Raw genomic sequence first — 14,651 nt, 5'->3', positions numbered from 1 at the left:
CAGAAACTGGCACGCACTGATCGGTCCCCAGACCGATCCACGCTTTCTGGATCTCACTGGATCGGTCTGCAGACCGATCCATGCTTCACTGGATCGGTCCACAGACCGATCAGGACTTACCTGGATCGGTCCCCAGACCGATCCAGACTCTGATAGGCAGATTTCTGAAATTTCCTTCCCGAAATTCAGAAACTCCTAGAAAATTCCAGAAAATTCGAAAAATTGTGAAATTTTGAGGATACATTCCTCATAACATATACTATCATGGAAAAATAGTTTTCTATGAAAATAACTTCCATTTTTCAATCTTGATACAAAGTTTAAAAACTTTGAAATAGTTCAAGTTTAACTCAACTTTGTATCACAATGTTCAATGATGAATGCTATCACTAGGAAAACTTCATCAAGGTTTTTCAAATCAATTTTAAAATGTTTTTAAAACCATTTGAATTTGGGACCATAATCTTAGGGCTAGATGTACATGACTTGTACACAAGCTTTCCCTATGATCCTCAATTTCTTGAATTAGGGTTATCTAGGTACAAGGACTATGCACCTTGATCCTAACTCATGATCCTAATATCTCACACACATCTAAGGTGTATCAAACCACATTCAAGTCAATTTGATGTGAGATATGGATTAAGGTCAACTTAGGCTAAGTTCTCATGCATTTTCTAAACACAAATTTGATCTCAATATCAAAATGTGTTTTTCATCCTTAAATCAATTTCATTGATCATTAATGCAAGAGATGATGACATGGCATAAAATGGTATCATAAATGAAAATATGTGTCAATGTCATGATGTCATGGCATAAAGTTTGAAACTTAAATAAACATGACATATAAACTAGCCTAAGCATTATCATGACATTTCAAATGATAATAAAACTAAACATGATGTCATGACATGTGAGGGCAAACAATTATGGCAAGATTTAGCATAAATAAATATACCTAGATTACCTATCTAAGTATCCTTAACCACTTTGCTAACCTAGAATTTAACCCTTGATTGCCCTAAAATGCCCAAATCCTAATTTTGACACTTCTTGAACTCTAGATTAATTCATGCCACTTAAAGATCAAATTTATCCTCAAAACTTGGCATGTTTCATTTTTTTTTCTCGAGAGTTCTCTAGATTTTCCCAAATTGTGCCCATTAAAATCATTCTTTTCCATAATGGCACATTTTACTCTTCCAAGGAGTAAATGATAATTCCATTTCATTTTCAAAGGTTCACAAAACCTTGAAAATGCTCCTTGAGTGTCAATTCCTCAAAGTTGGGTTAACTACCCTTCTTATTGGAGTTGACACTCTCTAACCCATTTATGGGGTAGAGAAGATGCTCCTAGGAATCCAATACCTATTAGAGCTCATTGGGTTCACTAAATATTCACTAGGGATAACTTCCCTAGCAACCCTCCTAATGACCCTCTTAGGCTTTAAAGCCTTGGTCATTTGGGTCTCATCAAGGTCAACTATAGGGTGACTTCCCTTGTGACCTTGGTAATGGTCTTCCTAGCCCTAGGTTTTGTTCCATAATCGAATGGAACACTATGATAAGTGGGCTTGACCACTTGGGACTTAGGTTTGTGACCCAAACCTTTCTTGTCCTTGGACTTGGGTTTTTGACTCTTAAACCCTAGAGATGACTTCTCCATGTTTTTAAGAGCCTTTTCTAAATTATCAAGTCTTGACCTCAAGACTTGATTTTCCCTCTCTAATACCTCAAGTGTTAATTTGTCATTTTTCTTTGAGGTATTCCTAGGCATATGTCTAGATGATTTGGGATTTCTACCTAGATTTTCCTTAGCCTTAGATGAGTTAATTCTAGGGTTGGCTTTCCTAGTGTTATCCTTATCTAGGCTCACATGTTTGGCACCTAAGCATGTGTATCGATTTCTATAATTAACATGCTTATCATTCTTGACAATAGCAATAAGGCTACTAGCATGCATCCTACTAGAATTGCAAGAATGTGCCTTAGAGATTACCTTAGGGTTTGCCCTAGCTCCCCCTATACATGTGCTCGATCTCTTGTCCTTGTGAGATTGCCTCCCTCTCGGACATTGGCTCCGATAATGTCCCCTTCGCTTGCATTGGAAGCACACCACGTGCTCCTTGCCCTTGCGTGTTGGGACTCCGGCTTCCTTGACCTTTGGTGCCGGTGGAGTCTTTCTTACCCTCTTCGGACACTTACTCTTGTAATGTCCATGTTCCCTACACTCAAAACACATAATGTGTAATTTAATTGAACTTAAATTGCTTGAGTTACCTAGGGTTGAGGGTGGATGCGAGCTCTCTTCTTCATCCCTTTCGGAGGTAGAAGCTTCTTCTTCTTGCTCCGAACTTGAAGAAGAACTCTCCTCCTCTTCGTCCTTAGATGTTGAGTAACCCTCAACTTCTAATTCCTCTCCTCCATGATGTGAGCTACTAGGCTCACTTAGCTCCTCTTCATGGCTTGAATTTGAGCTTCCCTCATGGAACTTGGCCAAGTTATCCCATAATTCCTTGGCATTGTTGTAACCTATCTTACACAAGATGTTAGAAGGCAATGAAAATTCAATTATTCTCGTTACCTCTTCATTGATTTCGGATTTGTGAATTTGTTCTCTTGTCCACTCCTTCTTCTCAAGTGGTTTTCCTTCCTTATCCACCGGAGGAATAAAACCTTCTTGTACACAAAACCAATTCATTATGTTAGTCATAAGAAAGTACTTCATCCTTACCTTCCAATACGCGAAGTCACCGCATTCGTAGAAGGGTGGAATGGTGATGTCTTCTCCATAGAGATCCATTCTCTAGCTTTGCTCCCACGGGTGTTGATCCGATGAAGAGCAACCTGGCTCTGATACCACTTGTTAGGATCTCTTCGTACGGCTAGAGAGGGGGGTGTGAATAGCCGACCCCAAATCGCTCGCGTTTCTTCCTACACTTCGTTAGCGCAGCGGAAAAATAAACTAGAAACGAAAGGAAGAATATCAAACCTTAACACAGCGATGTACGAGGTTCGGAGATGATACTCCTACTCCTCGGCGTGTCCGTAAGGTGGACGAGCCCTGTCAATCCGTCGGTGGATGAATCCCCGGAAACCCGGCTAAAATATACTCCTTCTGGGTGGAGAAACCTCGCCACAAAATCTTGCAACAGCAAGCAAAGAGTACACGAGATACAACAAGAAATACAAGACAATATGAATGCAACAACACTAGCTTGCCTTCTCGTTGTCGACTGAAGTCCCAGATAAAGCAACAACTTCACGGACGGATGCCGACAAGCAACTCAGCAGCAGCTGATCCAGTCGTGGAATGAAGCTCACGCGAAGCTTGCGAAGAAGAACTCAACAAAGCTCAAACACCAGAACAGCAGTTCTGTCGCAGAGAAGAAGAAGAAGAAGAAGTAATGCAGCAGCAGCTCTCGACCCCTTTATACCTGCGAAGAAGACAGCGAAGAAACTAGCCGTTGCAACGCAACGGCTAGAACCCTGATCGGTCTGTGGACCGATCAGGCCCTGCGCTGATCGGTCCCCAGACCGATCAGGCCTCAGCTGGATCGCTCTCCTGATCGGTCGTGGAGACCGATCAGGCATACACCTGATCGGTCCCTGGACCGATCAGGAGCTTCTTTCTTCACTTCTGATCGTCGCCTGATCGGTTCAGGGACCGATCAAGAACTCCACAGTATGCTACTGAGTGGAATCTGATCGGTCTGATACTGAGTTTCACTGGATCGGTCTGCAGACCGATCCAACTCCTAGGTTTAGAGTGCCCTCTCTAACCTAGCTCGGAGAACGAGCTACCGAGCCCTCTCCGACTCCATATGCCAAGCTTCACTCACTTGGACTTCTCAACACCAGATGTCCGATTACCCTTGATCTATCTGGATTTTCCCTTGCCCGGCTTCACTCACCAGGACTTTCCACCTGGCTTCACTCACCAGGATTTCCACACTGCCTAACATCCCAGTTAGGACTTTCTCACTGCCTGGCTTCACTCACCAGGACTTTCCAACTGCCTAATATCCCAGTTAGGACTTTCCCACTGCCTGGCTTCACTCACCAGGACTTTTCCACCTGCCTAACATCCCAGTTAGGTCTTTCCCTCGTGCCAAGCTCCCTGCTTGGACTTTTCCGTGCCAAGTCTCCATACTTGGACTTTTCCAGTGCCAAGTCTCCATACTTGGACTTTTCCCGTGCCAAGTCTCCACACTTGGACTTCTCGCGTGCCAAGCTCCCTGCTTGGACTTTTCCAGTGCCAAGTCTCCATACTTGGACTTTTCACGTGCCAAGCTCCCTGCTTGGACTTTTCTCGAATCAGGTCAACCAGGTCAACCTTGACCTAAGGTTGCACCTACAATCTCCCAAACACCTATTCTTGTCAAACATCAAGAATAGAACTCTCTCACGAGTGTCAAACATCAATATACAACTCAACTAGGTCAACCTTGACCTAAGGTTGCACCGACAATCTTCCCAAGTCAAACATCAAAATACAACTCGAGTCAAGTCACCTCGAGTCGGGTCAACCAGGTCAACCTTGACCTAAGGTTGCACCAACAGCAAACACCCCCAGACTTAAACTTTTCATCGTCCCGATGAAATCAATATCATGGTGGTGGAGGTGGAGGGCAGGAAAATGGAGGTCTACGCGATCGGCCAGCAGGAAAACTAGGAAAACCAGAAGTCTCGCTCAAGATCTTATGATATTTATAGAGGGCGTCAACTTGTTAACGCGTAATGGTCATGCCCTTTATGAACTCTCTCATTCTAGCTTGATCCGTATCATAATCTTGGACAAATTCAGCCGCCTGACCCTGAAAATTCCTCATGAAATGAAAATGATCTTGCACCTCTCTATACTAGTCATCAGCCAAGGTGAAGCGACCCTCTAACATTACTCGGTGGGCCTCTTGCTTCTCGTGAAGCGAGTCTAGAGAGGCGCAGAAATCAGAAAAATCAAATCTGGGGTGACCCGTACCATAGGCAAAAGAATGCCTAGCAGATTCTGGATGTTCGGACGGCTGCGGGTGTCCTGATGACGAGGGCTCAAGGTGGGGCTCGGTGTCTCCGGACAAGAAAGGGATATTCTCGGGATCTAAATCAGTGATCACCGAATTAGCAGGGTTACGAACAAAGTTCCGCTCGAGATAAGGAAGGGGTAATGGAAACTCATCCTTCTTAGGAAAGGTAAAACCATTCTCATCCAGGCAAATCATCTTCATGGCAAGACATGCATCGATATCGATCATGTCATTGTTATGAATGATTTCTAACTCATCTAGATCACAATCCAGATTTATAGCTATTTAGATAATCAATCCACCAAAGACAATTAATCCTGAGGATGTTTTCCCGGCTCTCACTAGGTTTTGCAAAAAATGGAAACCGGAATCAAAGTCAACCTTATGTAACATAGCCCATAGAGCATAAATTTCCACTTTCCTTACGACTCCATTGGTTTCTCCTCTACCAAAAATAGTTTACTCATAACTCGGTGTAAGTATCTAAAGATGGGGTTTTGCATATGGGAAGTTTTAGCTCTAGAAGGCTCATAAGGTTGATCCAATTCAGTGATTGAGTTCCAAAATTTATTCCAATTAAATCTAGGGTCAAACCTGCGAGAGCCGTCAGTAGACAAACCAAAACAACTGTTGAAGTCACTAAATGTCCACTGAATTTCTTAATTCATTAATCTAAAAGTAATTTTGCCAATATAATCATCTTCATTCGAATAATGGACATCTAATGAGCTCAAGAATTCAAGTGTAATTTGGGGGTATGTAGGAAGATGTGTGTACATAATATCATCCCAATCTAGAGAACGAATCATCCAATCTATATCATCTCTAATTCCTAAAACGTTCAAAATAGTTGTGTTCATGTATCGTGTACACACAACCTTCCTTGTGAAAAGAATATCAAATCTAGTTTTATGATCCTCATTTCTAAAAATGATATTGAATTCATTATCGTTACCTTCGTCGCGTGCCCTTCGTTTGCCTTTGCCCTTTACAACTTTCTCTTTGCCCTTTTCCTTTGATGAATCCTTTTCTCGGCTTGAACCATCACTTCTTTTTCGAAGCTTCTTAAAAGGTTAGACATGATGTCAAGTTCCAAGAGGGAAAAGTATTGTTTAATTGGAGAAGTAAGATCTTGAGAAATAGGATCTTAGGGAAGTAAGTTGTAGATCTTGAGGGTACGAGAGGAGAATTACTATTTAGATCTAGATCTGGATGTGGTTTATGGGGAAGAATGATTGAGAGATCTAGATTTGAGAGGTTAAGAAGGAAGGTTGAAGATGAGAAAGGGTTGGAGAGAAGATTTGGCTTGGGGGGTGTGGCTGACACGGCCTTGGCACGGCCGTGTCTTATAGACACAGCCAGGTCAAGATGCTCCACACAACCGTGTAGATCTACATGACCCAAGCAGTCCTCCTTTCAATCAGAATCACACGGTCGTGCCAAATGGCACAGGCAGTGTCATCTCCTCCTCGGCTGGGCTTACACGGCCGGTGTGTGTCACACGGTGGTGTTCATTTTCTTCTTTGTCTTCCTCACATGGTCGTGTGTGTCACACGACCTCCTTCTTCTCCTCCTCTAGAATTTTCACACGACTGTGTGAAATCACATGGCCTTGTCCTTCTTCCTCTCGGGTGAGCTCACACGGCCGGTGTGAGTCACACGGCTTTATGCTCCTCCACCTCTATAAGTGTCACCCGGCTAATGTGAGTCACACGGCTAGCTGCTTCTCTTCCTCTATAAATGTCACACGGTCGTGTATGGTACACGACTGAGCTCTGTTAAGTCCAGTATTGTTGAATTTCCTTCTTTTTGACTTCTCCAATGCTTCCATGCCTCTGAAAAAATCATGGCCAACTCATGGAAGTAATGTACAACCTGAAAATAATAAACAAAAACAATTTTAAAACATTAACTAATGAAAAAGAAAGTTACAATTGAATCTAACTAAAGGAACCCTTGGGTTGTCTCCCAATAAGCGCTTGTTTAAAGTCATTAACTTGACCCCGTTTCCGTTTTCACGGCTATACCTAAGGGGACACAGATTTCCCTAGGGTTGAGTGTGCTTCTTCTTCCCTCATTCTTGCCCTCGGAGGGCAGATGTACTTCTCAATGTTTATTTGGGCCCTTCTCTCAACATTTGTCGGATCATGTTCCTCATCCTGCGACCTTCCATGAGGATGGAAGTTCCAATCCTCCAATTTGTAAGCATCCACCCCGGTGCAAATGCTCACTAAGAAAGAAGAGGCATGGTTAGAAGAATTAGATAGATCATACTCTAACCTTTCCTTACCGATTACCAATGAAAGTTGATGGTTTTTCATGTCGATTATAACTCCAGTTGTTGCAAGAAAAGGTCTTCCCAGTATTATTGGAATCTTCGGGTTTTCTTCCATGTCAAGCACAACAAAATCCGTGGGAATAATGCTCCCACCCACTTCTACTGGCACATCTTCTTCAGCAATACCCAAAGGGTACCTGCAAGTATGATCAGTTAATTGCAGTGTCATGGTAGTAAGTTTAAAGTTTTTGAGACCTAGATTATTACAAATTGAGTATGGAATGAGGCTAACACTTGCCCCCAAATCACAAAAAGCTTTTTCTATAAATTCAGATCCTATACTACAAGGAATATAAAAGCTTCCTGAGTCTTGGAGCTTTGGGGAAGTGTTCTTCTCAAATAAAGCACTGCATTCTTCAGTAAGAGTTATGGTCTCGATCTCTCCTTTTATTCTTTTGTTGGACATAATATCCTTCAGAAATTTGACAAACTTCGGCATTTGTTGAATGACATCTATTAGAGGGACCTCAACACAAATATCTTTAACCTTATCAAGAAATCTGCCAAATTCTTCATCCTTCTTCAACATGACTAATCTTTGAGGAAAAGAGATTACTTGGCTTTGAGGGTAGCGTGGAAGAGTCTCTTCAACCTTCATGGTATTCTCCTCATCATATTGAATCTGAATTAGTTCAAGTGTTAGAGGAGAGAGCTCTTCATGAATTTTCATCCCTTTTGGAGAAGTCACTTGAGGATCCCCCAAGGTCCATCCGCTCCTAAGCTCAATTCTGTTGCAGTGTTCCATTGGATTTACATCAGGTTTTTCAGGAAATTGTCCCGATGCTCTTGAAGACGAAGAAGCTATCTAGACAATTTGGTTATCTTGCATTTTCTGGTGTTTCTATGAATTATCCATTCTCTAATTTAATAATTTGATTTTCTTGCTTCAATTCGTTTTGACTAGAAATGACTTCTTCAAGCATTTTCTCCAATTAAATTGATAGCCTTGAGAAGGTTGTTGTTGTTGAAAGTTTTATTTCCCAGGCTGGTAGCTCGGTCTAGTCCCCGTGGATGGTCCTTGATCTTGATTATTACGATAAGAGAAGTTTGGATGATTTTTCCAACCAGGGTTGTATGTGTTGGAGTATGGATTGTTCTGTTTCTGATTATAACTCATGATAGCATCACACTACTCAAGTTGATTGATATGTGCAGAGATGGTTCCCAATGGCCATGAGTCTTAAGCATGATCTGTGCTTTCACATGTTTCACAAACACACACTATGCGTTGATCATGCTAGAATTTGTTCCCATGTTTTCCATCTTTTTAGTAAGAGCATCCAGTTTTGAAGACATCAAAGTAATTGTATCTACATCAAATTTTCCTGATGCTTTAATTGGTTTGGATATGAATAGCCTCCACTTCTTTCTGTTGCCCATTGATGATGGTTTTGTGCTACACTTTCAATAATACTCTCGACTTCATCTAGGCTTTTGTTCATAAGTGGCCCTCTAGCTGTAGAATCTAGAGACACCTTTATTTGATAGTTGATGTCGTTATAAAACGTATGTAGAACTAGCCATTTTTCCAATCCATGATGTGGGCATTGTCTGAGCATATTGTTGTATCTATCCCATGCTTTAAATAATGATTTAGAGTCCGACTGTCTGAAGCTTGCTATTAAATTTCTCATATGAGCAGTTTTACTTGGAGGATAGAATTTGTTCAGAAATTGTTGCTCACATTGTTCCCAAGTGGATATACTATTTGCAGGTAAAGAATTTAGCCACTGTTTGACTCTGTCTCTCAAAGAAAACCCAAATAATAATAATCACACTGCTTCTACTGGAACACCATTCATTTTCATCGTACCACAAATTTCATAGAAAACTTCAAGATGTTGATTAGGATATTCGTGTGGTCCGCCTCCAAACTGATTCTATTGTACCATAGTGATTATCACAGGCTTGATTTCAAAATTATTGACTTCAACAGCTGGCCTTGTGATGCTAGAACGAAGTCTTCTTTCATATGGCGCTGCATAATCGTTCAGTGGTTTGTTTGCCATATTTGAGTGTTCTTGTTCTTCTAGATATCTTTGGAAGGTTTTTTTTATGAAAGGTTTTATCAATTTCAGAATCAAAACGTAACAAATTACCTGCAAGGTTAGATCTTTGCATACAAAGAATAAGATCACAAGCCACAAAATTTTCCCTTTACTTGAAAGGCAAAGAATAACTAAACTGAAATTCTGAAAATATAAAATGCAGAATTTGAATTGCAACAAGACAAATTGCAGAAAAAGGAATCAAAAATAAAAGATAAGATTGTGAAAACAAAATTTCTAAGACTAGTTACAACTATGTAATAGAAAAGAAAAGTTTAGTCTAACTCAAATGATTATCTCTAATGTTATAGACGCAGTCCCCGACAACGACGTCAAAAACTTGTTATGCAACCGCAAGTGCACGGTTTCATCGTCGGTAATAAAAAGACATCGATCCCACATGAAGTGGTTATAAGCACAAGAGATGTCTCATGTAGAATTAGCTAAACAATCAACAAGGTAAGGAATGAACTAAGCAACAACTAGAAATGGAACTAGGAAAGTAAATGAAGTATATGGTTTGGTGAGTGTTCTAGAAATTCGGTTTCATTGTGATATTCATTGATGTAGCATGGTTCTCCAATTCATATCCTCAATTGATATGCATTTGTAGGAAGTTGTTGGTTTTCTCCCGCAGAAGACAATTGTCAAGGGACTTCGATCTACACCTCTAGCGATTAAATGGTTATGATCACTATGAAGTCCGTTAGCGGGGCAGCTTGTCACCAACGCCCCTCGGTCATACAACACAGAAACACAACACCACTCAATTCACATAAAAGTGCAAGAACTAAATGCATTCAACTATCCCATCTCCTTGTAGAGACTAGCTTCACCTTTCAAGGTGATCCCCTAGACATCCGTTAGCGGGGAAGCCTGTCAAAAACACCCCTCAGTCATGCGATCTAGGGTATCCCTCTACGAGATCCAAAAGCCTCACAAACATTCAATCAAACATGGTAATTAGATCCAAACACAAGCATCCACACAAGATCAAATAGATACAAAATACATCAACATCATCTAAATAGGAAATTGACATATCCATGAGATTCATACATCAAATCATACCATAATTACTCCCTTAATCATAGAACAATGAATCTACTCCATAATAAAAAGATATAGATCCGAAGACAAAGAGATTATAAACATTCCAATCCCCAACGAGAAGAGAGAATAGAAATGCTTATCTAGAGATGATGAGTGATCTTCGGAACTAATCCTTAGCTTTTGGAGTCGATGCGGAAGTGGAGATGGCTTAGGATCGCTGGAACAAAGCTGGAGAGGATGAAGAATAGTCCCAAGTTGAATCTCCCCAAAAGGGAGAGCCTCCACCCTTTGAAAGGGGAAGAAACTCCCTTATATAGAGCAGGGCATGCGCACCACACGACCCGTGCCACGGCTGTGTGGCTCTCACACGTCCTCACAAGTCTTGCTCTCGGCCAAGGTGACATGGCCGTGTAGATCTACACGGTCGTGTTCTGCTGCAGCTCTGGATGGCTTACACGACCGTGTGGCTCACATGACTAGGCCATTCTAGGCTTCTGGAAACCTTGCACGGGCGTGTGGCACACACGGCCCGAGCTTGCTTTCACTCTGGAGTCATTGCATGACCGTGTAGATCTACACGGTCGTGTGCTGAAAAAAATGCTGGGATGACACTGCTGTGTGGATCCACATGACCATGTCATCCTCCTCCTCTGGTAAAGCTACACGGCCTGTCTGCACCACACGACCAAGGTCATTTTCCTCCTTGCTTCTTTGGCATGGCCGTGTGGCTCACATGGCCAGTGTTGTGTTCCTTCCTTTGTTGACAGGATTGACCATGAACATTGTTTCCTCTCCACATTCGACTCCTATAAGCAGAAAATACACAAGAGCAGATCTCCGAACAAAGAAGAGTAATTATGCTAAAAGTAAGACTAAGAGTATAAAAGTGCATAGATAAAGCATGCATAAAATATATGAATGTGCGTCACAACATGCTAAATAAGTGTATATAATCTACACACATCACACCCCCAGACTTAAACCTTTGCTTGTCCTCAAGCAAAATGCCTCAATCTAAACTCATGTGCTATATAATGCATCATAATCCCTAGTGTACTTTCCTAACTCTATCTACAAGTTTCATTGATAAGCATGATCGTGGAAATAACTCAAGTATGACCTAAGCATAAGTTTCTTGTTCATAGTGCAATAAGTGATCCAAACTCTTCAAGTTTTAATTTTTGTCCTAGTCAAGTCATCATCCAATTGAGTTTCTAATGTTCCCAGTGATAGACACTTACCTGCCACACACTTGGTTCATATTTCTCAATCAACCCAAGGTCTCAAAGGCGTATTCGATATCAAGAAAAACATAGAAGTCATTTGCCCAGTAACCTAACTCGGTCTCAAAGGGGTAATTTGCTTGTTTCCACTCATGACAACTATTTTTTATATCCTTTATTCATTTTTTTCATGACCTAAACTGTTTTTTTTAAAGGGGTAACTGTTTTTTTAAAAAGTGTGAATATCAACTATTTATATTATGCTAAATATAAACTTTGTCATCAGAGTTCACTATTTATCATCCCTACTCTTCATTTTCTTCTTCAACCACTTACCTGACTTGAGCATCGAAATACCTGCGTCGGGGACCCATCCCTGGCTCGATTACTAACGCTTTATTCTCTTAGCTCTTGTTTTTCCCTCGTAGGATCGTCCGTAGCACTAGTTTCCTCTTGCTCGGAGTCTTCTCACAGTCAACATAGGAGCTAGTTAGCCAACACACCATTTTCCCCGAATTCAGACAGAATCATAGTTGATTTTGAGAAGACATGGAGAGGGGCGCCTTTGGGAACACATACTAGTGCATGATTAGCTTCAGCTCATATGGTTACCATCATTGGGAGTAGACACTATAGTAATTTAATCCTTGTGTTTAGTTACATCTTTGAGTTTGAGACCTTGATCATATTCTACTACAAAAAAATCAAGAATTCTGATGGAATTTTTCGTCGTTATTCTGTCGTTGAAGTCGTTTAGTGACAAAATTATAATGAAAAATTATTTATCAGGAGATAATTTGTTGGAAATGATTTTATCGATAAAATTTACATTCATCGGTATATACTGGTGGAATAAATTTTCATAGTAATATATTTCGACAGAATATGAATATCCATAGCAAATATTACCGACGGAATCAATTATTCTGTTGACAAATCCTCTTAGGAAATACCAACGGAATAGGGTATTCCGTCGGTATTTATCGATGGAATAAGGTATTCTGTCGATACTTCCCAAGAGGATTTGCCCTATTCCATCGAAAAATTATTTCGATATCTCCCGACGGAATTACCAATTCTGTAGTTATTCTGTCGGTAATTAAAAAAACATTCAAAAGCTAGTTTATATTTAGGAGCTACCTTGTTTACAATTTTCATGTACAAGAAACCATCACAGACGATGACATTTCATTCAATCACATACATCCATACAAACAAATTTCACAATCCACACATCTTAACAATCCACACACATATATTTCAAACAATCCATAATATATAAATACATACAAATAATCAAATACATCCATACAATTACATTTCACAATCCACACATCTTAACAATCCATACAAATATTTCATACAATCCATAATATCATAAACACAAATAAACTAATATCTATACAAACTAACTAATAGAAAGTATCTAAACACAATCTAAACAAATCACAATAATAGAAAAATAAAAACTAAACTATCTAAATATCCATATCTAAATACATACCATGATAAAAAATAGTCCAAATAATATATCCATATATAAGATAGTGATAGATTTATATCAGATTTATGTATAATTAAAAATTATATATATATGTATAACTAATTTTGATACCTCAATAGAAATGAGCATATGATGATCATCATCAATATGTCAATAGGCTAGGACTCTTGAAACATATAGTAATATAATAGTTAGAAATGAATATATTAGAATATCAAAACAGAATAAATATATTTTGCATGGTTTATATAAGATAAATAAAAAACTAAGTTGTAGTTGAACAAAGCTCAAAAAAGAGTCTCCTGTGACTCAAAACTATGTGGTGTTTGAGTCTGGGTGAAATTAGCCACCACTACTCGCATATGTGCCATGAGAGCCTCATGATCGGCTCTCCCCCATTCGTCCTCGACTCTCGTTCGCTCATCAACAACCCTCCTCTGCTCCTCAGCAGTCATCCACTGATCCATCTTCTGATCCATTGTGGCAATTTGAGTGTACAGTTCTTGATTTTCCCATCTTAAAGACTGCACCTCAGTAAAAGATGAAGATGAACTAGCATGCCCCTTAGGAGTCTTCAAACGATCAAATGCAACTTTGGCTTAGAAGCCAAGGTCGTAGAGGGTGGAGTTTTTAATCCATCCACCGATAACATCTTGATATATTTCATTTAGTACATCGGCGGATAGAGACTGTGACTCCCCCCGCTCCCTCTACTAGTGGCTGAGATGTCTCAACCACTCTATTTGTCATTTGATAATGTGTGAAAAAAAAATATAATATGATTAATATCCAATTTGATTATAATTACTAAAGTTAATATAGAAATGATTAAATATAATAAAATTAATAATTTTACGTGTGGCTTGGGATCGAGGATCGACAAAAGTGTCATCCTTCTTCTTATGAGTCTTGAGAAAGACCTCCATACAAGTGGCTTGGCCGGCTAGTTCATGTTCCTATATACACAAATAATTTGGGATAAAATTATACAAGTTTGGCAATAAATACAAAATTTACTTATATAACTTTAAATTAAACTCACCAAATCCATGACATACTCAATAATAGATTGGGATCATAACGTATGTCAAACTGTTCCGGTGCTTGGGCCACCTGCTCTGTATTTCTATTTGCTCTTGCCTTTTCAACATTTGCTTGATACCTTTCTGTAGCCCAGGTGACCGTCTATGCACTCCATAACTTGACTGACATATACACTAGCCTGGTGCCCTTCTTTCTCATATAATAAAGAAGGTCTATGTAAAATTTAGAATAATAATTATTTCAAGTATCTTTAAATAGTTACTCATGGCCTTCCTCCCATATATATCTTTTCTATAATTATAAGTTGAATAAAAAATTTAGTTATATTAAAGGATAAATATATTATAGAATACAAAATATATTAAATTTACTTACTGTAAATTCATTATAATAAAAAAAATTTGTCTCCTGGTC

The 14,651-nt window shown here is 39.7% G+C and overlaps 1 non-coding gene across 1 annotated transcript; it reads left to right on the top strand.

Moving 5' to 3' along the window:
* The first annotated feature begins 8,895 nt into the window (after positions 1 to 8,895).
* On the top strand, positions 8,896 to 9,002 carry LOC122049962. The gene has a single exon (XR_006131197.1). It is a non-coding gene; the product is annotated as a small nucleolar RNA R71 (small nucleolar RNA).
* Positions 9,003 to 14,651: the final 5,649 nt, after the last annotated feature.

This window comes from Zingiber officinale, chromosome 2B (assembly GCF_018446385.1).
Source record: "Zingiber officinale cultivar Zhangliang chromosome 2B, Zo_v1.1, whole genome shotgun sequence".
Classification (NCBI taxonomy): Eukaryota; Viridiplantae; Streptophyta; class Magnoliopsida; order Zingiberales; family Zingiberaceae; genus Zingiber; species Zingiber officinale.
The sequence above is the reverse complement of the archived record's forward strand: the minus strand, read 5'-3'. Positions and strand labels throughout refer to the sequence as shown.